Source organism: Thunnus albacares, chromosome 20 (genome assembly GCF_914725855.1).
Source record: "Thunnus albacares chromosome 20, fThuAlb1.1, whole genome shotgun sequence".
Taxonomy (NCBI): domain Eukaryota; kingdom Metazoa; phylum Chordata; class Actinopteri; order Scombriformes; family Scombridae; genus Thunnus; species Thunnus albacares.
Genome location: NC_058125.1, coordinates 926,606 through 950,983, shown reverse-complemented (window position 1 = coordinate 950,983; position 24,378 = coordinate 926,606).

Below are 24,378 nucleotides of genomic sequence, written 5' to 3'. Positions count from 1 at the left end.
CACATGGAAAGAGCCTGATTTATTTGGAATTGATCCAGTTTTTAATTGAGTGGTTGTTCAGTCACCTGTTGATGTTGTGTGATTAGTGAATGAGTGTGCAGGAGGTCTGGCTGCTTGCTTCTGACAGTTTCTTCGGTTGGTTTTTAAACTGAGTTGTATACTGAGTAATAAGCTTAAAGTAACTAGAATAACAAGTGTTAACATGTCAGCTTTGTAGACTATATTTTGTATGTTGTGCATATAAATAAGAGTGTGTAAGTCATGTATTTGATACATGTATTAATACTTTCTGATGAACCTACACTTTTAGATCTGTGAATGTTTCTTGTATTCAGCTCTGATCTGAACCTGTATCAGATTATAAGCTTTGTGGTACTATATATATTTCTGTATACTAAGAAAATACATAGGAAACACATATAAATCATGTGATATGTTGTCTGTTTTTGATTAGAACATAAATCTGTTGTCACAATAGAACAATACTATAAATCTGAATTTCACTTTGTTGGTAAAATGACACATTCTGAACCACTCCATGGCTAAAATGAACACTTCTTTGTTTAGAAACAATATATATATGCTAAATGTCTTTAAATAAGCAGCCTTTTCAGCACTCAGGGGTTTTTGTTTTTTAAAGCAAATTGTTCCCCAATTTTTTGAGTCACTAGCCGCCACTGTTAACCACGTGGTTTATTGTATAAACCTAATCAAACCTTATATAGTAGTAGTATAGTGTTGTCACAACATAATAATTTTTTAAGAGGCTCTTGTAACGGTTGGCATAGACATTTGTAAGGCAGAGACAAATAATGTCCAAATGACAATTACTGCTGATACTGGTGTTAGATCAGAAAACGCTTTTATGTGTCATTCTGGAGTGCACAGACCAATAACGTATATTGTGGCATAATTTGGAGGACTTAATTGGCCAAGAAATAGTGAGTTGGACATTTTAGAGTGTAAAAATAAATTTGTCTCTGCTGTCTGGTGGACGAACTATCTTTTGTGTTTCTGTGCTGATACTTCCTTTTACTTATCATGGATGCAGCTTCTTCCAGATCATTTTGTTGCAGGAACCTTGATTTTTTTGTAAATTTTTAAAATATTTTTTTTATGTTTAATTCAGTCAACTGTTCTATTATTAATTTTAAACCACTAACTTTAAATTATGAAACATAAACTGTGGCTCACGTGCCCAAATTCCTAAAAAGAATACAGAGGACATGAACCCTGTGTGGGAGATACAGCCCTAAAACACACACCTGCCTTAAGTTACTATCAGCTGATATATCAGTCTGACCAAGAACCAGCTGCTTTGAGATATTTACAGAGAAAGTGCAGTAGTTTTGCCATTTCCTTTTGGAGATTTCATCTTCTATTTTGTTATAACCAGATTTAGAAAATGATAATTTTACACCTTGAGTGGCTAATAATGTGAAAGACCATCCTCCATTTTCAACTGGAAACTTTTCCATAGAAGATCATCAGACATTCAATATATGAAGTGAATCAGTCCAAAGAGAATCCTCCCTCTCCCTCTCTCAGTCTTTCTCTCTCTATTTGTCTCTCTGCCAATCTCTCTCTGGAGCGCATTTGTGTGTGTGTGTGTGTGTGTGTGTGTGTGCTGTCACTGATTGTCCCTCAGTGTTTGTGTATTTGGAGGATGTTCTTTGGTGTTGCTGGCCTACCACACTATCCATCTTCCTATCCGTCCACAGACAGAGGAGGCCTGCTTGCTCCTCCAAATGAGAAAGTAAAAGGCTTCCCTCCAGCTCTTTACCACTAAAGATCAACTGTAAATCACGCTAATGGAATTCATACCCGCGTGTGTGTATGTGTCTGTGTGTGTATTGTCTCTGTGAAAGGGAGATGAAGCTGTATTACAGTATTTTGCAGCAAGCTATCGTACAAGCAAACGCTCCCACGGCAAGTGCCCATTGGAGCGTGGCGGTGAATATATACTGCATACATTAGGTAGCACTGATCTTTTGTGCTTCAGACAACATGAGTTAAAGGTGGGGTGGGGGAGTGTGGGCTCTGTCAGAATGCTACAGGCATTAAGCTATAAAAGACATTTAGAGAACTGTATTGTGATGAAGAGCTCACAAAGAATAAGACATAGTGTGTAATGGTTTCAGCATGAGGCAGATAAAGAGGAGCTGACAGAAAGACAGACAGATAGAGAGACAGACAGACAACCTGAGATACAGGGACAATTTGCACCACATGTCAATGAAACTGTTCTATCCAACCGCTGATGTTGTGATGTATTTACTTGATGTCCTGTAAGGGTATTGTCATGATCAGAGGTTGTCGTTTGGCATCTGGGTTGGTTTGCCAAGCTTCAGGAGGGCAGGGGGGTGGGCTGCTGACCAAAACTCGTGAGAGACTCAGCAGTTCAGCACTTCTCTGTGTAGGAGTGTTAATACTTTATTAAATAAATATACATTTATCAGTATACTGTCTGTGGCTTCAATTTAAAGCAGAAATTTAGATCTCTGTATCGTTATACACTACTCCAGACGTGATATTGATGAAAATTGTTTTCTGTGTCTCCTCCCGGCACAGATGAAAAAAAAAGGTGTGTGGTGCCCTGGTTATTATGAGGTTTTTATATTATATATGTCAATTATTCTACACTATACAACAAATTTACGACAGCTTACTGCTAACCTTTTCCTCTGCTCTGCTTGCATTCACTGTCACTTTCTATGCACTTGCTCAACCACACACTCGCTACACACACACACATTACACACTGCCCTATTCCTTAAAGCAGCTACACTACTCTTCTAACACTACCTTTCACGTACATGTCCTTTGAAGAATGAGGAGAGGGAAGATTCTGAGATTTGATGCACTAGTTGATGACTCAAAACAATTCCACGCCAATGTAAGGTGTTCTCGTGCACAGTGTACGAATGAAAGTCATTAGTAGCCCATTGATATTATTGATCGTGTGAAATTTTAGCAGAATATTTTAGCACATTTTAGTAGGATATTCATTAACATATAGGGGGGAAAACTGGATGCCCTCTTCCCTGAAATATCTTAACACTGACTATGTGAATTGAAACCAGTGTTGAGGTCAGTGTTCAGTTGGTGACCCAAGGAGGGGACTGGAGTGTGCTCAACCACGCAACCGGTGAGAGTGACACTGTGTGGTTTGTGGCCCGTTAGTGGCTGGTGCAGCCGAAAGTCTTGGTGTTAACTGAATCCCTGAGACCAAACCACAAATCATTTTACCACCACCTGTGCCGTGACACTATCCAGCCCGATACTTATTAAGCAATATAAGCAAGGCGAGAACCTGCAAAGTGCAGCTGTACTTCGAGAACACAGATCATAGATGTACATTGTATTGTAGATGATTGTGGTGGGCTGAATAAAATCATTTGGCTTTACAGCAGCGGTTAAATGTGCCACTGAACACAGCAAAGAGTGAAATAAATAATGGTGATTGGGATTTCAGTACAATTTAGTTGTTTTAATTAGCCTCATATAAATCAATGCAGAAGTGATCAGAGAAAATGATAAAAGAATTTATTTTAATTACTAAATAATAATGTAATTTGATAACATTTGATACTGTAACATTTAATGTGTGTGTTGCTTGATTAAATATTTAATTTGATTACATTTTATTTGATAGAATATTTAATTGAATAGCTTAAATAGCTAAAATTCGGGTTTAATTTAGTTATATTCATCTCTTTGCTCAAAACAAAAAAGACACTGACAGGTTTTAACAAGAACAGTGAGCCCAGTTCCAGGCTGCATTATATATGAGTAGCATAATATAATATAACCATATGAAATCTAAATTCTTTTCCCACTCAGAGCACCACAGAGGAGGGCAGAGTGATGTTGGCCTGAACTAGGGCTGCAGTCAACCAAAGAAAATCTTGGTCGACTAAAATTGTACATAATCTATTCGACCAATGAGAATTTAGTCGGACGAGAGCATATCAACCAACTAATCGACCAGTAGACCAGCAGACTACAGCCCTAGCCTGAACAGACACATAAAGCAGCACTGAGGGGGTTGTAACTGTCCATGGTGCTGGATTCTCCAGCTCTCTGTACCAGCTGCTCAGCCTGTACATTAAAAACCTCTTCTGATTCCTTAATGAGCAACACTACTGCAAATATATAGATGATTACTTATTGTATTCAGAGTCTCCAGGGGTCCTTGCTCAGACCTGTCTGTCAGTTGCATACATCTATTAATGCTACCTGAACAGGTGGAGCAGACAGCACACTGTGTAGTGCTGTGTAGCACACACTCTTGTGAAATGCTAGAAATCAAAGAGGCTGACAGATTGAACATGGGGATATCTCCAGCTATGAGGAAACAGAGGATTTTGTTGTGTTAAGCAAAAGCTCCACAGGGAGATGGAGATAAACTGGAGCATATAACTTTCAACATGGTGCCATGATAGTTGAGGTATGGTATGATGCAGATTGGGAACGGGTGCCTCTGACAGCGAGGACTTTCTTGTGCTTGACTTGAGATTTTTGAGCCACATGTGAGCAGAGTTTAGAAAATGGATCAACTGCTTGGCTTTGGTCTTACTCAATATTTAGAAACCTGCAGCAATTGTTACAGACTTTCTGTCAGCAAATATGTAAATCTAGAGCCACAAGGGGAACAATCTGCTCTCTGGAGTGTGTGTCACAGTGTAATTAGACCATTGGAATGACACACACACACAATTCTTTTCCTCTGTCAGTGTGTTCAACACATGTATCTGGCTTTCTCTCTGTAAAACACTAAACATACATAACATATGGACACACTCAGTGTTTTCTTTCCCTGGCCTCCTAACACAGTAGTATACACATATTTTCTGTGTGTCCTCATCTCAAACAAACACACATACTCTCTCTCTCTCTCTCTCTCTCTCTCACACACACACACACACACACACAGTCACACATATCAGCATCCTTGCCCACAGGCTGTCCCCCATTATCAAAGACAATTAGAGGCCCTATCACTCTACCAACAGTGGCAGCAGGCATATGTGAAACAAAGTTTCCTCATGTTTAGAATCAACCTCAGTTCCTCACTTCATAATAAATAAAAACACATGCTTAAATAATACACAGCTGATGTTTTTCTCTTTTCTACTCCGTATTTTTCTCCCACTCTTCCTCCTCCTCCTCTTCCCTCTGTTGTCCCCCGTCTTTGTTCAGAAAGTGAATGTGGAGGGACTCCATAATCTGTTCACTGTGGAGCTTTTGTGTGAGTGTGAGTGTGTGTGGGTGGTTGAGTGTATTGCATGGTCAGTGATATGATCCAGGCTGTACGTCTCTAGGTCAGAGTTGACACTCAGACAGGTCAGCCCATCACTCCTGATGGAGACTATCAGTCTCTCTGTCTGACCCCAGGCAGAAAAAAAACACACCCTGGCACACTGTCTCATATGAGGTTATCCACAGGTCCTTTAAAACTCTGAAAACATCTTCATTTTTTTTTAATGTAATGCATGTCTGTTCTCTATGATTGCTGTAACCAAATGTCATTACTTACACTCATGAAGGTTTGCTTATTTGCTGTAGGAATATTTCATTTCATTTCATTTTACTTTGGAATACACTGATGAAGAACTGCAGCTAGCTTGTGCATGGCTGAACAGACCAAGACCAGAGTCTAATATAGGGTAAGGGTTCAATTTTATTCAATCTGAATCCTTTCCAGACATTTGTAACTAAAGTGAAAAATTATGATTAGGTACAGCTGGTTTCATCTGCTGCAGGCAATGTTTGTCTGTGAAAGCAACAAAGCTTGTTACCTGAATGTTTTACCGACTGCTGATAAAAGGTTTGTGAAAGGGCTGGTATTGTGGAAAATAATAAAAATGATCTTTGGGATGGATTAGGGTGATGGTGGGCCCTCTTGTGCTGTAAAGTTACTCAAATCTCCTTCATTTTTTTAAGTTATTCGAATTTTTGAAATTTGCGGCTCAAGAGTGGTGTTGAAGCGGAACCCGTTACTACTTCACACCAGAAAGTCAAATCAAATATACTAGGAAGCTTTGGCATGAGTCCATTGCTGCCCAGCGCTATGTTGAGTGCATACATAACTTCTCTAGTCGGAATTTGCATTCAGCCAGATGACAAGCAAAGTGAAAACTGGTAGTGTTGCTGGTTGTTAAACAGCTAAAAAGTCTTTACAGCCTTCCAGAGGATGGACATTTACATTAGGACTGGCTGAAATTCATTTTTGGAGACAATCTTCTCTCCGTTATTGGCAAGTGGTTGTTTGTGTGGTCTGTACATTACAGCCTTCTGTCTGCTTAAAGAGACTCAGTACACCGCAGGATTTTCTACTTTTTCATCTTCAATCTTTAGATAAGGTTTTAAAACAAGCACACTTGTAAACATGGTTTCTTTCTGTTATCTCGCTAAAGGAATACAATATATCTGTGCTAAAGCTAAGCTAGTAACCTCTGGCTACGTTTGAAATTACTTTTACTTTGTCAGGAAATTTATACATGATCATACTGTTCTGAATGAATGAATGTGTTGAAATCTCAACTGTGCAACACTCCCCTTCAGTCAGGATCAGACTCGGCTTCATAGACCGCTATATACTGTCTTACATCTCCAGCTGCAGACATTACTACAGGTAAAGATGCAGTGTTAGGGAATATGCATTATTCATTAAGTAGTATTCTGATTGGCTGGGGTTCAAGGTGGGGGCCACACCTCAAGGTCGTTAATAATGCTGATTTTATGTTAATACTTCCGAAACAGCCTGCCGGAGGACAGAGGGAAATCTGGGCCATAAGGAAAGATAGATTTAGAGAAATGTATAACCATAATGTGGCCATTTCTCTGTCCAGAATATGTTCTGATAGAGAAGTCATTGTGTCTGCTTCTCTGCCTGTCTGCTGATTTCTGTCTTTCAAATATGTTTTATTACATGATTTTTTATGCAATATACAATCAACATAAAATCACCAAGATGGTGCAATTACCACCACACCAGCCTCCTTCCCAGAACAAAACAATAAAAGGGGAGATCCAGTTCCTGCATTTACACAATTCATAAGTTGTGGTGGAAGTCCTTTAGGGATGATGAGTAACAGATGATGAAAAATCCCTTACATAATTGAATCATAAATAGTTACAGACAATAGATTAAAGGTTAGGGCAAGACAAGTGTGGATATACAAACACATACCCAAGTCTTGTGTCTGTGTATATATGTATATGTATATATATATATATATATATATATATATATATATATATATATACACACATGCAATAAAAAAAATCAATAAATTAGTATAAGATTAAATAGATACATTTAGAAAGTTAACTACCTCCCAAAAAACTAAAGAAAGGCCCCCAAATTCGATAATACATAGCAAGTTTATCTTTAACAACATGCCTTACTCTCAAAATGTGTAGTAGCCTATGTCAATAAGTTCATTCATTTTCAATTATCAACTGTGGGACCAACATCTTTATTCCAGTTCAAAAGAAGCAGTTTTTTTTGCTGTAGAAAGAAGTTGTTGTTGTTGTTGTTTATTCAATGTCGATACTGATTCTGATGTTCCCAGAATAAGTAGGAGAGGGTCTACATCAATATGTCTCTATATTATAATAATTTAGTTAAAATGTTGAAGTCCAGGAATATTAGTCCAGGAATTATGTAATTTTGAACAACTGACTAAACTATGTGCGAGATCTGCCTGTTCTCTTTTACACTTATCATAGCTGGGTGATGTATCAGGAAATATTTTATGTAGTTTTGTTTGGAATCCTACAATCTGTGCATGAGTTTAAACTGAATCAGGCAATAGAGAGAGAGTTAATTAAATCTAAATAGATCTTTTTTATACTTGATTGCCAAATTTCTTCTGATACTTTGACTCCTAACTCTGTTTGCCATTTGTTTTTTTAATGCAGACATAGAAGGGAAAAAAACCTTGTAAACATGTATAGAACTGAGTCAATGTCTCGCTGGAATTTACATGAGGATTCAGACACCTTTCTAAAATAGTAGCTGAGGCTTCTTTGAAATTGGAATTATGAGAATGTATATAATTTCTAAGTTGTAAAAAAACTTAACTTACTAACTATTACTATATACAGACTTATCTAATTTCATAGGAGAGAAAATAATGCAACCAAGTTTATAAGGATGGCATAGTTCTCATAGTAACTGTAGCCAGACGGGGGAGCTGTCATATTATCAAGCCATCGTGAATCATTTTCATATGAGTAGCCCAATAATATAAGTGAAAATCAGAAGAGAATCAGAATCAATCTTTTTAAGGTTTTGTGACAAGATCCTTCCAGGAATAAACCCTGTCTGATCTTGACGGATTAATTTATCAGCCCACTTTATTGGCACAAGAGGTTTCCCCCCTTTCAGGGATTTGATGCTTTCCCTCAGTTCATCACAGGTTATATCCAAATTCAGGGTGGATTTATCATTCGAGGAGAGGACTGGTAGATTACGTTACTTCAGAAATGGTTCTATACTGTAAGAACTATCAGTACTTTTAGAGGAATAGAAGGTTGCATAAAACTCTAAAACAGTTGCTTATGTCCCTGGGCCTTGTAAACTGCATGTCCGAATTAGATTTAATTTTATGGATAGAACGGTCATTCTCAATCTTACGGAGTTGCCAGGCCAATAATTTTTGTGTTTTTTCTCCAAATTCAAAGTTGTTTTGTTTAATAAATTGAAATGTTATAAATTAATTTTGTTGACATTATTTGATTCTATTGTGCTCTTAAATGTAAAAATTGCCTAAGCTTTTCTTTTTCATGAATTCTGAGCATTGTCTTTATCCAACGGATGGATTTTGTTTCGGAAATGTTTGATTTTAAGTTTAATTTATTTCTTGATCCTTGATAGGATATTATGCATTCTCTTGTATGCATGTTTTAATGTTTCCCAAAGCAGGGATGGAATTCAAAAAAAAACATTTTAATTTGCATTGTTAAATATTCACAAAAGTCTGCATCAGTTAATAGTTGAGGGTCCATCCTCCAGTGTGGGGACGAGAGTTGTAATTCCCTTAAATATAAGTCAGATGAATGAGGACTATGGTCTGAGATCAATATTTCATGATTCTTAGGCTTATAAATATATGTTGATAGCCTAGGAAAATAATCAGTTTGTGTGTAAGTATTATGAACATGTGAATGAAAGGAATACTCACACCCTGTGGGAAGAAAATATCACCAAACATCTGCTAAGTAGGGCTGCTTGATTATGGCAAAAATCATAATCGATTATTTTGGTCAATATTGAGATCATGATTATTTAACACAACTAGTTTTTGGCTCTCATTTTTTCTGATTGCCAATGCAGATATATGCACATATTTTTTTCCACCTGGCTGAGGAGACTATTACACATGTAATCATAGATTTGTAGTAATGATCAAGAAAGACAATATATGAGGGAAGAACTTAGGAAGACTGGAGTTCCGGAGCTCAGCATTAAAACTTTAATGAACCTGCCAAGTGGGTGGAGCAGTAGTTTTCTTTGAGTTTAGTAGACAGATAGGATTAATGTGTAGGATTTAATGTTTGCTCCACAGTCCCAAGCAGAGAGTGGTGGTAATGCACCTAATAATGCTGGTTGCCAACCGTTATTATAAACCAAAAAGGAGAAGAAGTTTTCAAACAGAGTGGTATATCCTGTCAGCAGAGGGGTTTCCTATCTGTGCAGCCAAACACTGCAGCACCTCCACAGACTATTACATCCTGATGGTCCCGGTGTTTCCTCCGCAGGCTCCCCTTCACTCAGCTGCCTGACAGATCCGCTGCTTCTTCCCACTTTAACCTGAATAACAAACTGGGGCTCAGTGCTCTGGTTGGATCCAAATGGAGAGCTAAAAATCAGCTAAAATCATTTTCAGAGAAAAAAAACACTTTTAACATGTAATAAAGAAACTGTAACATGTAACATGTAATAAAGAAACTGTAAAAAACTGGTGGCAAAAGGAAGAGAACGTTGCATTCATCCTCTCGCTAAAAGCAAGACAAAATGACATCCAATCACCTAAAATTTAAAAAGCTTTAGGTAATCAGATGTCACAGTCAACAAACTGTTATGTAACCTTTTTTAACATTGCAGGTGTTATCCAACATTTACTGTGTGCAGATTTTTCTAACTGACTTTCATGGAAGACACTTTAAACACTTTTTTTAAAACACTATGACATCCAAAGATGTGTGCTCCTTCATGGACACACAAGAATCATATTTAATCTGCATCCCATTCTCATGCTCAAGTATTAGGTAATGTAATGTGTCAACAAAACAAACTATTAACTTTGAGATATTTCAATAATATAATAAAAAACAGAAAAAAGAGATAATATAGAGAAGAATATGGAAGAGTACAGGGAGGAGGAGGGAGGAAAAAGGGAGAGGACCAGAATTTTATTTTTAGTTTTTGGAGTAGTTATAGTTTTTCTTAAGCATGGCCTGAATCTGAGGTGAAGCTTATGTGTTTCCTTTTCTTCCCTTTTAACAAGACTGCCTTGCCTTTGGCTGCATCCTCACATTTTAGTTTTTGTCTTTGTTTTTTTTATATTTCTCTGTTCTTTCTTCAGCCAAGCATATTGTCTTTGTTCGCCTCGAGCAAGGGATTCTTCTTATAACAAAATGGGCACAGTATTGCAGAGGGGTGAGACTCTGCTACTGTAGTGGCAAAATGTGTTTCTTATTTCAGTGGTTTACACTGAGTTATAAGTGTTGTGCTGGTCTTATGTGGAGTTCTATAATGACTTGAAGGGCTCCCTGATTTCCAAGCACAGAAAAGGTAAATCAGGCTGAATATGCCCAGGTGGTTTAAGAGATGATATATATACTGTATTAATGCCAATGCATGGTGGTTTGTTGATGAGACCTTGACAGTAGGTGGGAACTAGGGTGGTCAAGACTCAGGGTGGGGAAGCTGTCTCAGCGGTCCAATGACTGGGTGGAGCCCGCAAAAGAACTTCACATGGAGAGGCATATGTGAGAGTTTCTGATGTTGTCCAGGTTGAGACGGATGTAAGTTAGATAAGCGGGAGAAGACCAGCGGCAGAGGATTTTTATGGTGTTGTGAACCGAGTGTCTTGAGGGGAAGCTCGGCAGGCTAGTCTTGCATTGACATATTCGTGTATGGGTTTGTAGGGACTTAGGTATGAATCTAGTCGGAAGAGATGGATGGGTTGAGGTTGACCCGATTGATTGGTCTTTCTACATTTAATGTTGTAAATGAGTGTCTGGAGAATGGAAAGAGAGGTCGGACAATGTAGCGTGTAGAGATGGACTGAAGACATTGGAAGAGGCAATGAACTCAGAGCAGAACAGAAAGCCGAAAAACACCAGGAGGAACATGGACTCCAAGGCTTCAGACTGCTTCCACCTCAGCTGCTTCCAACTCTCTCCGCCCCACAGCCACCTCTTTCATCTAATTTTTCTCTAGCTTCAGTTACTACCCGTGCTCATATATCCCCCCATCCCAGCATTCCTTCCTCCTCTCTTCCTCCTATCTTTGCCGTCCCTGCTTTTTCGGCCACCTCAGCTGCTTCCACCCTGGTACCGGCTACAGCAGCTACACAGACAGCATCAACATCAGTAGCCCTCAGTGGTGCCATCAGCCATAACCTACCTTTTCCTTCTCTTTCCTCTTTTCCCCCTTCCTATCCTGACCCCCGACTGTAAATTAAGGCATATATAGGTAGAATCAGGCATGACCTGGAAACCCAGATGGAAACCGTGTGTGGAGCCTTGGATGAGGAATTTGACAAAGGTTGTGGCATAAGCATCAATTTTAATGGGGATATTGAAATACTTACACAAGCCTTGTTTAGTCGGATTATGTGGACAAATTGATCTTGCATGGGCTCTGCCGCAGACCAATCTGCAGCTGCAGACATTGCATCCCAGGTCATTGTAGTTATTGCAGATCATCCTCCTGCCCTGATAGAGGACAGGTCATCCTCTCTTATCCACACTTTTGGGGAGAGGGCCAAGGGTGGATTGCTGGGTGATGGCTGGTTTGAGGGTCATAGACAGTGGAAAAGCTGCTGGGGTAAGCTACAGAAAACTGCAGGGCTTCACTTTTCTGCGGCCAAGGTGCGGGGTAGAGGAGCAGAAAGGGTGCGTGCTGTGGTGGGATGGAAAGGGGCGTCACACAGGTTGCAATTGAGTGACAAACAAACTGCAAAGACTCGGAAGTACAACTCGGGATCCAATAATTCCCAGTACGTGCCCTGGTTGAACTGTTGCAGGCGTCCAGCAGTTTGAGATGCGAAAAGGACATGGTGTGAATAAAAGCCTTTGCTGCTGAACTGCAAGGCCAGGTCAAGGATCAACGACAGGTAGTCGTGAAATTCAGACCTGTGGTTAGGGAAAGCAGAATAGATGATGTCTTGATCCAGTGAGAATGAGAAAGAGAATTCGGCCACCGTAAGGTCTTTGGAGCGAGTCAGAAGTGACTGTTTACATTTTAAGGGACTAAATGAAGTGAGCAGTTCCCTGGGTACATGAGGATTGGTTGAAGATGGGTGAATAAGTTGGGCGAGGTCAACATAATTACCAGTGAGAATCTGACTCTTGAGTGAGAGTGAGATGGGCACCAGGAATGAATGACATCCCTTGGATGCCGAAGACGGGACCTTCCCCTGGAACCTCTGGATGAGAGGGCTCAATAAAGCCAATGGAGGATGAAGGCTAAGAGGCCCTTGTGATGGAGACCAACGAGCGCAATGGAGGCTGCCGGAAAGATTGGATGCCGGGAGAGGATTTTGGGACTTTGATAAAGTCCTTATCCGATGTGTTCAGGAATAACTCGGGATCCATGCTTTGGGTAAGCTAGAAGATTTGATCGGTACGAGTGTGTCACAGTGTACTTGCAAGGTGTGATCTTTGTTCTCGAACTTTGTTTGTAAGTCTATAAACTTCATTTATATCAGATCATAGGACATTTTAACTTTAGCTGCACCTGTTGTTCACACTGAACTTGGAAAAAGTGGGTTCAGATACTCTGCTGTATACAAATGGAATGAGCTGCAAAAAATGTGAAGTTACACTCTCTAATTTCACTTGAAGATTTTAAAAGGCTGTACTTTTGTAGAGTACTTGCAATCCCACTTGCACTAATTGCTTTTCTTGATGTGAATATAATGTCTAACATTTGTCTGTGAATTATCTGTGCATCTTTCCATGTTTAATCTGTATACAGTGTGTTTAAATAAATAATTAAATGTGAAAAAACTCTCTAGCAACTGTCAGAATAATGACTTTTCAAGGTTCAAGATTTAATTTATTGTAATTTTCTAGTGTATTTTCATACACAAAAAACAGACATCAGACACAGGGAACAAAGCAGTGTGATGTTATTATAGAACCACGAAGGCCACAAAAGGAGGAGCTTGAGACTGATGTATAGTTCAACAGCAGTAGAGCTACATACTTATGGGTTTTTTAGAATTGTAACTTAACAGGCCTTTTGTTTCGGTTCTTGTTCACAAGTCATGGGGCTTCATGGAATAACAAAACCCTAAATATGTAAAGGCAGACTTTTACTGGTAAAATGTTGGGCATTGAATAAGGCCGTCTCCTGTTGGTTGTTTGGTACCAGATCGAGTACAATAGATGTACAGTAGATGACATTACCAGGTGGCAACCATTTTGGGTTTTGCTATTTTTCTAAATAACACAAATGCAATGAAGGCTCTGAATTAAAAAGCACTGATGGAATATTTTCAAGAGCCTAGCTGGTGTCTTTGAATTTCAGTAGTTTTAGTGTTAACAAATGGCAGAGGTTTTTGAGTCATTAAAAGTCTTATAAAACAGTGTGCATGACCAAAAAATTTCAAAACAGTTAAGGTGGGGTAGCTGTGGCTCAGGAGATAGAGCGGGTCGTCCACTAATCGGAAGATCTGTGGTTCGATTCCCGGCTCCTCCAGTCCACATGTTGATGTGTCCTTGGGCAAAATACTTGACCCCAAATTGTTCCTGATGGCTGTGCCATCAATGTGTGAATGATTAGATTTCCTCTGATGGGCAGGTTGGGACCTTGCATGGTAGCCCCTGTACCCATTCAGAGTATGAATATGGGTGAATGTGATTCGTAGTGTAAAAGCGCTTTGAGTGGTTGGAAGACCAGAAAGGTGCTATACTAGTACAGTCCATTTACCATTTAAGGAATCCAAAAAAATCCAGAACATCTCTTTAACCTTTGTCGAATGGCTAGAGGTTCATCTGTACTGTACCTTTCTCCTGCAATGGTACACATTTGCAGATGTGGTTTGGAGATACAGTCAAGTGATGAATTACAGCACAAACCAACATTAAGTGTGTTCATAAGGATTTGTTCTACATAAGCCTCCAGAACAGCCTCAGTGCTCCTTGTCATAGATTCTCCATGTCTGTGGCACTTTACTGGACACTGAAACCAATGCCTGTGATATGTTTCTCTACTCAAATTTATCCTTCAATTTGTCACATATCTGTAAATCTAGCAATGCTGAACGCACCTCACTTTTTCTGTAATCAAATCTGGACAAGGCAGCAAACAGTTTAAGTGGTGAACTTATGCTACAGATTGAAAAAGAAATACTGAACCTCACTTGAATGCCTCAGCTATGGAAAAGGTAGATATCTATCTATGATAGAGTGACCTCTGTGTCCCATATTCTATAACCATGTAGTGAATAAGCAGAGCCACAGAGATGGCTGACCGAGACCGGAGAAAATGGCCTCTAGCCTCCTGTGTCTCATTCTGTGTGCCACAACATATTGTATTTAATGTGGAAAGGGCATCATGCATTTGTATTCCATCTGAGCATATACCAATACAGCCATGACAAATATCCTTTACAGCCTATCTTGGATGTTTGTGAAAAGTTCATCTGCAGTTGAATTAACCTCTAGCTCTTATCAACTCCTCCATTGCTGCACTGGGAGTAATCTCACAAAAACAGTATTGTATTGTGTTCTTTAGTTTTGGTTTATATAGTGCAATTACTAAGAAGTTCTGATGATGATGAATCAAAGGAGAAACTTCTTTTTTGTTACTTGTCATTTACCATTGCTCAGATTGCAATGTCTTTATTGCCACAAGTGACAGAGAGAAAATATTTGTGTGGGAAGAGTGTTGAGAGGTTTAGGGAGGGAAAGGCAGGGAGTCATAAAGAGAATGAAAAGAAGAGGCGGACAGGGAAGGCAGAAAGGAGGAGGAGGAGGAAGATGATAGGATGTGAATCTCCTGCCAGTGGCAGACATAAAAGATTTTTATGTGAAATCAGGACAAGGACGTGCAGAGATTAAATGAGTATCTCACCTGTTTTCCTAGGAAAGTAGCATATTTAAAAGCCTGAGAGGCCAAAGGACAGTAAGAGCTGAGAAAGAATGCTTTTGTTACATTTAGCATGGAGGCATTTTCAAAGACCTTCATCATCAAACCTGTCTGTTCTGTAATGGATCAGAGACGTGGTGCAGGATCGTAACTCATACTCATATTTATAGTATGTTCTTCTGTTTTGTGGCGAGATAGTGAAGTGCAGCAGTTCAACAACAAAAACTTTTCTCTCAATAAAGTATTTGACTGCTGTGGTGTCATACAAACAAAAGAGCGGAACTAACCAAGACAGGGTTTAGTCAATTTGCTTGTCAGAAAGAACATTGGTATCTGAACATTGGTATCTGCAAAACCCCAGACTGAACTGAATGATGATCTTTGTCAAGAAGATGTTTTTTTTGTTTTATTATCTATTTAGAAAGGGTAGGGAAAGATTTGATTATGTTTTGGTTTTTTTGTTTTTTAAAAAAGGAAACAATCTTACAGGACATCAACTCTGGCCTCATGGACCACACACTCCTTTCCATCTTAAAACATTGGTACTGGACACAGAATTGTTAAGGTGTTCTTGCCAGGGATACTGGGCTGGCTCAGTAACTAGCCCAAAACAACAGGTTTTGACTCTGACATGAAGCAAATATAAACAAAGTCAATGCAAAAACGTGAATTTGCCCAGGGCAGTGTGATTTGCCACAAATACATGAAGGATCACGTTTTTGTAATGTGGTGGCTGTATATTTATGTCAGGCTGCTTTGTCTTTTGGGATCTTGTTATTGATGTTATAATGTTGCAGCTGATAGTTCCATTACTTCTTCATGTACTTTTGTTTCATTAAGACTGAAAGTGTGGAATCTGTGTTAAAGTATGTGGTCTAACTGATACAATGAATACAATTCAGTTTGACTGATTACAAATAGATTTTCATAACCAGAGACCGTAATCTATCATTTATTTGGATATGAAATCCAAATAAATGATAGATTACGGTATAGAGAAAAGGTTTGTGCCCAGTAAGACCAGATCCAAAATGTCATTGCTGCAAATTCTGAGCAGGCCCTTTTGCTGAGTGCATGTGACAGTGCACATGCACATATTATAGTATTGTTGCTCATTCTCAAATAATTACTTGGATGCTGTAGGACCCAATGTTCATCAGTCATCAGTTAGGTCAACAGCAGACAGCATGTCTGACAGTCTGGTATCACAAGGGGGCGAATTCAGTACTAGTTTGATGATGATATTTTTGATGGAAGCTACTACACAAAATATTAACTAGGTATTTCCAAAATCAAATATAAAGATAATTCAGACTTTAAAACAGGCTTTGGGTCATGTTCTCTAATTTTTGCCTCATGGGGGTTGTTGATGCCGTGTGAATAACTATTTATGTATGACTACTGAACAATGAAACCTTGTCACTAATGTTATACATTGTCGTTTTCTTTCTATTCGTGATGAAAGTCTGTGTTCATTAATTAAGGTTTAGATTTATCTCCAATCTGCAATACTGTACAGTTGCACAGTGAAATTCAGTTACCAATGCAGTTATCATTATAATAATCCATATACTGTTAATCTGTCTTTCTCTCTGTCTGAATCTTTTCATTACTCTCCTTTCTCCTCTCTTGTCCTTTCACTTATCTCTGTCTCACTCTCCCTCTCAGAACTGTAGAAACCAGCAGTGTTATTAATTTAAGTGTGCTAGTAATTGAAACAGAAATGCCATATACACGCACACACACACATGCACACACACACACGCACACACACACACACACACACACACACACACAAATAGAGAATGTAATAAATGACAAAAGTTAATCTGGGATCCAAACACTCTCTGTCACAGCAGTGTGGACAGTTTTGTGGATAGTCTGGAGTTGTATGACAAGGTAAACTGAGGGTGAGGCCTTGTCAGTGGAATAGTTACAGTGATTGCATATGTGTGTATGTGTACAGTGTGTTTTGTGTGTAGGTGTTTGCCACAAGCTATGTGGTGGTGAAGAGTAGGATGAATGTTTTCTAGTGTTGTTGAGAACTGAGAAACAGGACTGTGAAGATTTGATGGAGATGTGTGTGCTGAGCTGTCTCAGAGGCATGGAGCGCTGCTCAGCTGCTTTACAGAAGTCCAGTTCAGAGTCTCTCGGCATCCCTGGAAGGAATCATAATGAAAGGATGACTTGGGCAAGGACTGGAACATCATTTCTGAAGGTTCCTGTCTGAGTGTAAAACAAGGACAATATACCAGCAGACATAACCAAGAGCTGCCAAGTGTATAGCAGAGGCAATTGAGCACTTAGAGGTAAACTCACTGGATGAAAAAAGGAAACAAGATGGGATTTTATTTGTTCATGAGGGTGAACAGGTCAGGCAGCAAGCAATTTTGAACAGGCATGATGTAGCACAGATAAAGTCAGGGAGGGAAGATGAGAGTAGATTCAGGAAAACAGCTCATAGGTCCTCAAGAGATATCTACCACTAATCTAAGACCAGATCTTGTGGTCAGAAACACAGCATGATGTGTATTTTGTGGTGCTGACAGTACCATTGGAGGATCTAACAGAACTGGACCGTGAGATGAAATAACTTAGATATACAGAGTTGACAGCAGAGGCAGATGGGTGTGGCTGGAAACCTAAGGTCCACTCAGTGGAGGTAAACTGTAGGGATTTTGTGGTCAAAACAGATTTTTGTTTTTTTTATCCTGTTAACTGAATGTTATAATCTCGAAGATTGTCATTTAAATAAATGTCTGTTAAGTCGCTATCTATCACCAAATGAGGTAACACAATCATGACTGAGCCTATAGCCCCCTGATGAAAGCTCTTGCATTTGCAGTATTATGATTATTACAAACTGGGTGTCTGTGGCGACTTTCCCACTATGCATTCAAATCACATGCAGTGCAGTTAGTGACACGTTTTCCATCATCTAGTGGTTGATCCGCAAGAGAGGGTAGGCGGACCTAACACAACAGCCTGGCTCTTCAGTTTGCATGTGCTAGCGTGACGTCACACAACGACAAAGAGTGGAGCCATAGTGAGGTTACATCGCTGTCTCCGTCTCTCTTCTTTGACCCACTCTGTCTATCTTTGTGTCATGGACATATAAATAGCTAGAGGTTTATTTTTCACACAGCTAACACCGCTAGCCAAAACGCTGCAGAACATAAACTGTTGAAAGAGTCGCAAAAATACAGCCCCCCGTTACCATAGTAAATTCTGATATATAAGAGAGTTTTCGCTGCTGGTGGGTGGACCACACACCTTGGCCATGGTAAATGTAAGTGGTTTGTGGTCCACAAACTTCATTGGGGCGTAACTGCTGGTTGAAGAAAGCAAGCGGTTGCCAGGCACTGTTCACCCACTGCTCATGCACCATACCAACAGCATAGTCCGAAGCGTCTGTTGTGATGGCGATGGGAGTGTCGGGTGACGGGTGCGCCAGCACTGTCATATTAGCCAAGCAGATTTAGCGTCCATGAATGTCTTGTCCCTCTCCGTGGTCCAGTCCATGTCATGCTTGGGGGCTATCCCTTTCAGAGCTTCGTAGACGGGCTGCATGAGTCGAGCGGCCTTGAGGATAAAGTAGTGGTAAAAGTTCACAATGCCGTTTCATGATGGCAAAGGAAAGAGCACATAACATAATTGCTTGTGTTGAACCACCGATTATGGTGAATTATGTACCTTAGAGTCCACTACAGGCACCCATTACTCTCTTAAGACTGAGTTAAACATGCCAGTTCTTTCATTTAAGCGAGTGGGTCAACTGACCATGAGTAATGCTCATTTTATTATGAAAAAAAATGAGTACTACTAAAACACATACAGCGTTTCCCCTATAATAGCACAGGCCTAGCGGGCCGCCAGGCCAACGAGAACCCCTGCCAGGCCCAAAAACATTTTTTTAAATGCCAAAAATAACGCTAAATATCCATTCGTTCGGAAATCAATAATGTTTGGGAGCCTCTGAGCAGCGCTGTTTTGAAACGTGAGTCAATGTCTGTGTTGTTGCCCGGGAAACTGCAGGTAGCATAACTCCTTTTAAGGAATAAGGCAGTATGTAAGCCAGTCAGTGGTGAAGCGAGAGAGCTCTCTAACTCTCTCTCTCTCTCTCTCTCTCTTTCTCCCGTCTTTTTTACTAGTTAGCAACAATGGGTTAGCCTAACCTGACAATGCTAAACAGAGAAATAGAGAATGGAGAAATGTGTGGCAGCTAAATCAGCCCCCCGCCAGGCCAAACCACTCAACCTAGGGGAAACACTGACATATATATATTTTAATGCCATTACTGACTGATTTTATTTGGTGCTTAGAGTCCACTACAGACACTCTCTTAAGACTGAGTTAAACATGCCAGTTCTTTCGTTTAAGCGAGTGGGTCAAAGTTTATTTAATAAAGGCTTATAAATGGAACTCAAGTACAGTATTTTCTTCTTATATAACTTTAAGCCCATGGTTCTCATGTTAAGAAAATAAATTAAAACATTAGCACTGAAATATGGTTGTTTCTGTGATATATATTAACCATTTAATATTTATCTCTATGTAATCTTCACTTCTTTGCGCTATTTGTATTTTTACAGTTCACAGAAACGGTTTCACCCATATATAGTCATTTCTTGAATAACTTTTATGTGTAAACATACTAAGCCAATAAAGATGATTCGGATTCTGTTTCTGAAGTATGCTTTTTATTGATGGATGTGATTACATATGACTCTTCTTTGGTAGTGTATATTTAAAAAATCATATTATTTTTCTTTGCTTGCAATTTTTTCCAATTTCTGCAATTCTATCACAGAAAGAGCACATAAAACATTGCAAATGGTATCACAATTTTGAGAAAACCTGCTGCAAAATCAAGCATTTTTGGCCGCATTAATCACAAAAAAACTCCTCGAATTCCTGGAGAGACTGTGTAATGGTGCACTAGGTCAGAGAAATGGCCAGGCCATGGGTTTCTGAAGCTATTTAACCATCATGCGTTACCATACTGTGTTGATGCAGTAATGATTCTTCTGGAACTGGTCCTCATCTATGCTTTGTCTCCTGCTGAATGGCAGGAAAGTAATCCCCACTGTTATATCTACAGCCAAACAAGTAAGCAACTGTCCCTATAAAATGGAATAGTGTTAACTGCACTCTTATGGTAGTTCCTACAAGTGGAAATGTTCTTCTTGTGCAGTTATGCAAAAGACCATTGGATATGGGTGTGAGGAGCATTGTAAAGCTCCTGCTTGCTGGTTTCACCTGTTGTCACTGTTGTCTGCACTGCAGTAACCTGGAAGTCACTAGATGCTTTCAAAATAAAAATATTTAAAATAGATAATATATAGACTTTATTTTAAATAAATGCCATTGAGGTTGGATAATATGGTGATACTACAAGATACTTACAGATTTCACCATAATCAGTGAACTTAATTGATTCATGACAATATTGTATTTTTATATAATTTTTGTATTTATTTGATGAAAAACCTTGATTTTTCAGAGATTTAATTCATTTGATTAACAAAAAAAAACAAAAACCAGACATTACTGTCTGGTTACTTTAGACAGATAATGTCACGATAAAAAACAATACCATGATAAACAATGACAAAGGATTTTATCCATATTGCCCACTCCTGATTGCCATTAGTTGTATTCAAATTCCAAGGTGTTATAATATTGCTAAAGATACAATTCAATCAATTATTTCTTTAATCAGATTATCTCCTCACATCTTACCTCCACTTACATCCACTTTTGCCCGATGCCTCTGCTCTCTGTTACACCTCCCCTCTAAACCTCCACCCCTCTCTCTCTTTCTCTCTCTCTCTCTCTCTTGCTCTCTACCTATCCTCACCCTCTCACCCTTCCTCCCTCTGTTGCCTACTCTCTCCTTGCTGTCAGATTCTCTGCAGCTACATTTCGTTATGCTAATGAGGGTAAGCCACTGGTGCCAGTGTTGACGCTGCAGGGTACATTCGCAAACACTTAACCCTTCCAGGAGAAGCAAGACGTTGTGTGCGCAGCCTCCTTTTCCCCAACCCCACCCATCATCAAAAAAAAAACAAAAATAACAATAAAAAAAAACAAAAACACATTTTAAATGTCAATTGGCATCAAGACAAGCAAGAGGCCACAAAATGCTTTAAAAATGTGCGGTGTTCTCATTTTTTATAAACAGGGCTTTAATCCAAGGTTGCAAACATCCTCTTAAAGCTGAGAGGGATTCATGTGCACTCACATCTACAAGTTGGTGTTCTTTCTTTCACTCCATGGAAAAGGTTACTTACATTTCTGTATTTTATTCATTCACTATAAATTCAGTTATAAGATTGATGATGCTTACAAATGCCTCAACTACACCTAATGGTCAGAAGTATGTGGACCCCCAAACAAAGTACACCTAAACACACCCATATGAGTTAATGATAACAGACAACCTCCACTCTACTGGGAAAGCTTGTGGAACCTGCTGCAAAGATTCGCTCCCATTCAGCCTTATAGCATTATGAAGTCAGCTGCTGATGTTGGGTGGTAAAGCCTGGCTCACAGTCAGCATTCATCCCAAAGGTGTCGGATGGGGTTGAGGTCAGGGCTCTGTGCAGGCCAGTCAGGTTCCTTTAGAACAAACTGTTAAAACCATTTAACACAAACTGTTACCACAAAGTTGGAAGAATGCTGAGTTGGAGGAACACATATCATTGTATGCTGGAGCATTACGTTTTCCATCATTGGAATTATAGGGCCTAGCAAACCAAGACCAACAGTCCCAGATCACAAAATATACAAAATATGAAGTGCATGTCACCTATATCAACTCAGGAGTCATTATGGAAATATATGGTAATTTTCCCATGCCCCGTAAGATGAATTTTGACTTCTTTAAAAGGATGTAATTTTCTTCAAGGTGTTACATTTTCCAACAAGTATTACATCATCGATTGCTACAGGTTTTGATGAGTAAAGCTGGTTACTGTCAGGATGTTTATGCTTTATGTATTCTCTTTGTAGAGCTCTCCTCTTTAGTTTCTTTCCTCCTTCCTTCCCTTTCTCCCTCACTACTTTCCTTCCAACAAAGCAAACTCACCTAAGTCATCTTGACCCTGCTTAAATCTCAGCATGCTACCCAGGGAACCAGCTCTCTATCCTAGTTTGCTTTATTTGTACTTTTTTAGCATTTCTAATTAGAAGACATGGGAATGGGAGTTGGGGAGTGGAGGAGGGATAGAGAGTGGAAGTGAGAAAAGATAAAGATAGAGGAATGAAGTGAATTGAATGTGAGAAAAGGGTTGATTGAGATTCACAAGCAACCCCCCCCCCCCCCCCTCCCTCCACCACCACCACCACTGGGCATTGGTGATGAGGAGATCAGACGCCTAAAGCTTTATTCCATCCTCCAGAGAGAGATAGAGAATCATGGAAAGAGAGGAGCTCATAAACACTCCCTCCTCTCCTCCTCTCAGCTCACCTCTGCAGGCCTGCAGGCTACACTGTTTAGCACAGTCACGGAAATCACTTTCTAATTCACTGCAACTTTCACAAGAGTTTAACTTTTTTGGTTAATAGGTGAAAATGACAATGTCAGTGAAAGGTCATCACCAAGGTTCTACTAGGGAGTAAAACTACTTAAACATAACATATACTTTCTCTTTTTATAAGCAGAATTGCAATTGAATCATCTTTTTATTTCAACCAATCTTAATAGTGTAAATTTGAATTATTATAGTGTCCCAGTGAAACTGAAGCCCAGACTTAAATCCATGCAAGATGCAAATCTAGACATAAATTGAGACTAAAGAGATATGCATCAGATGAATTAGAGAGCTAAGGGAGAAATCAGAGGATGGCATGACACTGCAAGTTTGTGAGCAACAATTTTGATTGCCAATCTGAACACAAGGCCCTCATCAGCATGAACAGTCTACTTAATCATCCATGTCAGCTTAAAAGTTGAGTGTAACAGTTCATTCTTGACCTTGGAGACATCACTTGTCAATTGGTTCACAGAATCATGGAAAGTTTGAACATCTACATTTCCATGACAATGTAGATGCAAACTAAACAAACTAAATCTGCTGACGAGGACTATGTTACATGGTCAAAAGTTTCAGAACAAACCAATACATTGACCTTGAATTGAGCTTGTTTTGTCAACTGCTGTTTCCAAGGTCATGGATGACCTATCAAGCTTGATTTAAATCAGGTAGCACAGATATTAAATTCAGAATGGCTGCAGAACAATAGATTTATGAGATAACAGGCCAAAATAAAGGTAAAACTAGAGGTTTACTGACCATATAACAGTGGCTAATATCAGCTTGATATCTATTTCATGTGAAGTTTCTACCTTTGGACAAGCTCTGGTTTGGTATCTATTGTCTTGGCCTGACAACAATACAGCCAGGCAGGCTGGCTGGCCAGCTCTAGCTACATAACGACTTGCTAGCACTTACTAATCTGGCTTAGCACTAGCTAGCAACACTGCTTCCCATGCTGGCTTGCTCTACAGAGAGCAAATAATCTACATCTAGAGTACAGTGGCCACATTCCTTGGACTGCTCTAGGTTTTCGCCATCATGCTCAAGCGGGAAGCCTGCAACCCACGCCCGCTACAGACTCATCTGTTGGGCTAATATATACATGTTAAATAGAGGCACCCCATGTGAGATTGTGTTGCTTCTTCTCTCCCTAACTCAGGCAGGGTGAATGAGGGGGTGACAGTACTGGATGCTTGTGTGTCTCCCGCAACCTCTATATCCCCTGCCTACATGCCTCCTTTCACCATTGAAGAGCAACATAAGCACCTCCACATTGTTCCACTGAAATACAGGCTGTTTCAGATGCATGTCAAATTTTGAGGCACCCCACCGGGGGATGGGGTTGCTTCTGTCTCCTCAAATCAGGTGAAGTGGATGAAAGGAAGACAATGTCTGTTCAGAAGTTAAGAGGGAAAAGTTGAGCAGGTTGTGCCTCCTAGTCACTGTAGCTTTCATGGTCCAAAACACACCACATCCAGGGTGTAGGGGATGCATTGGCAT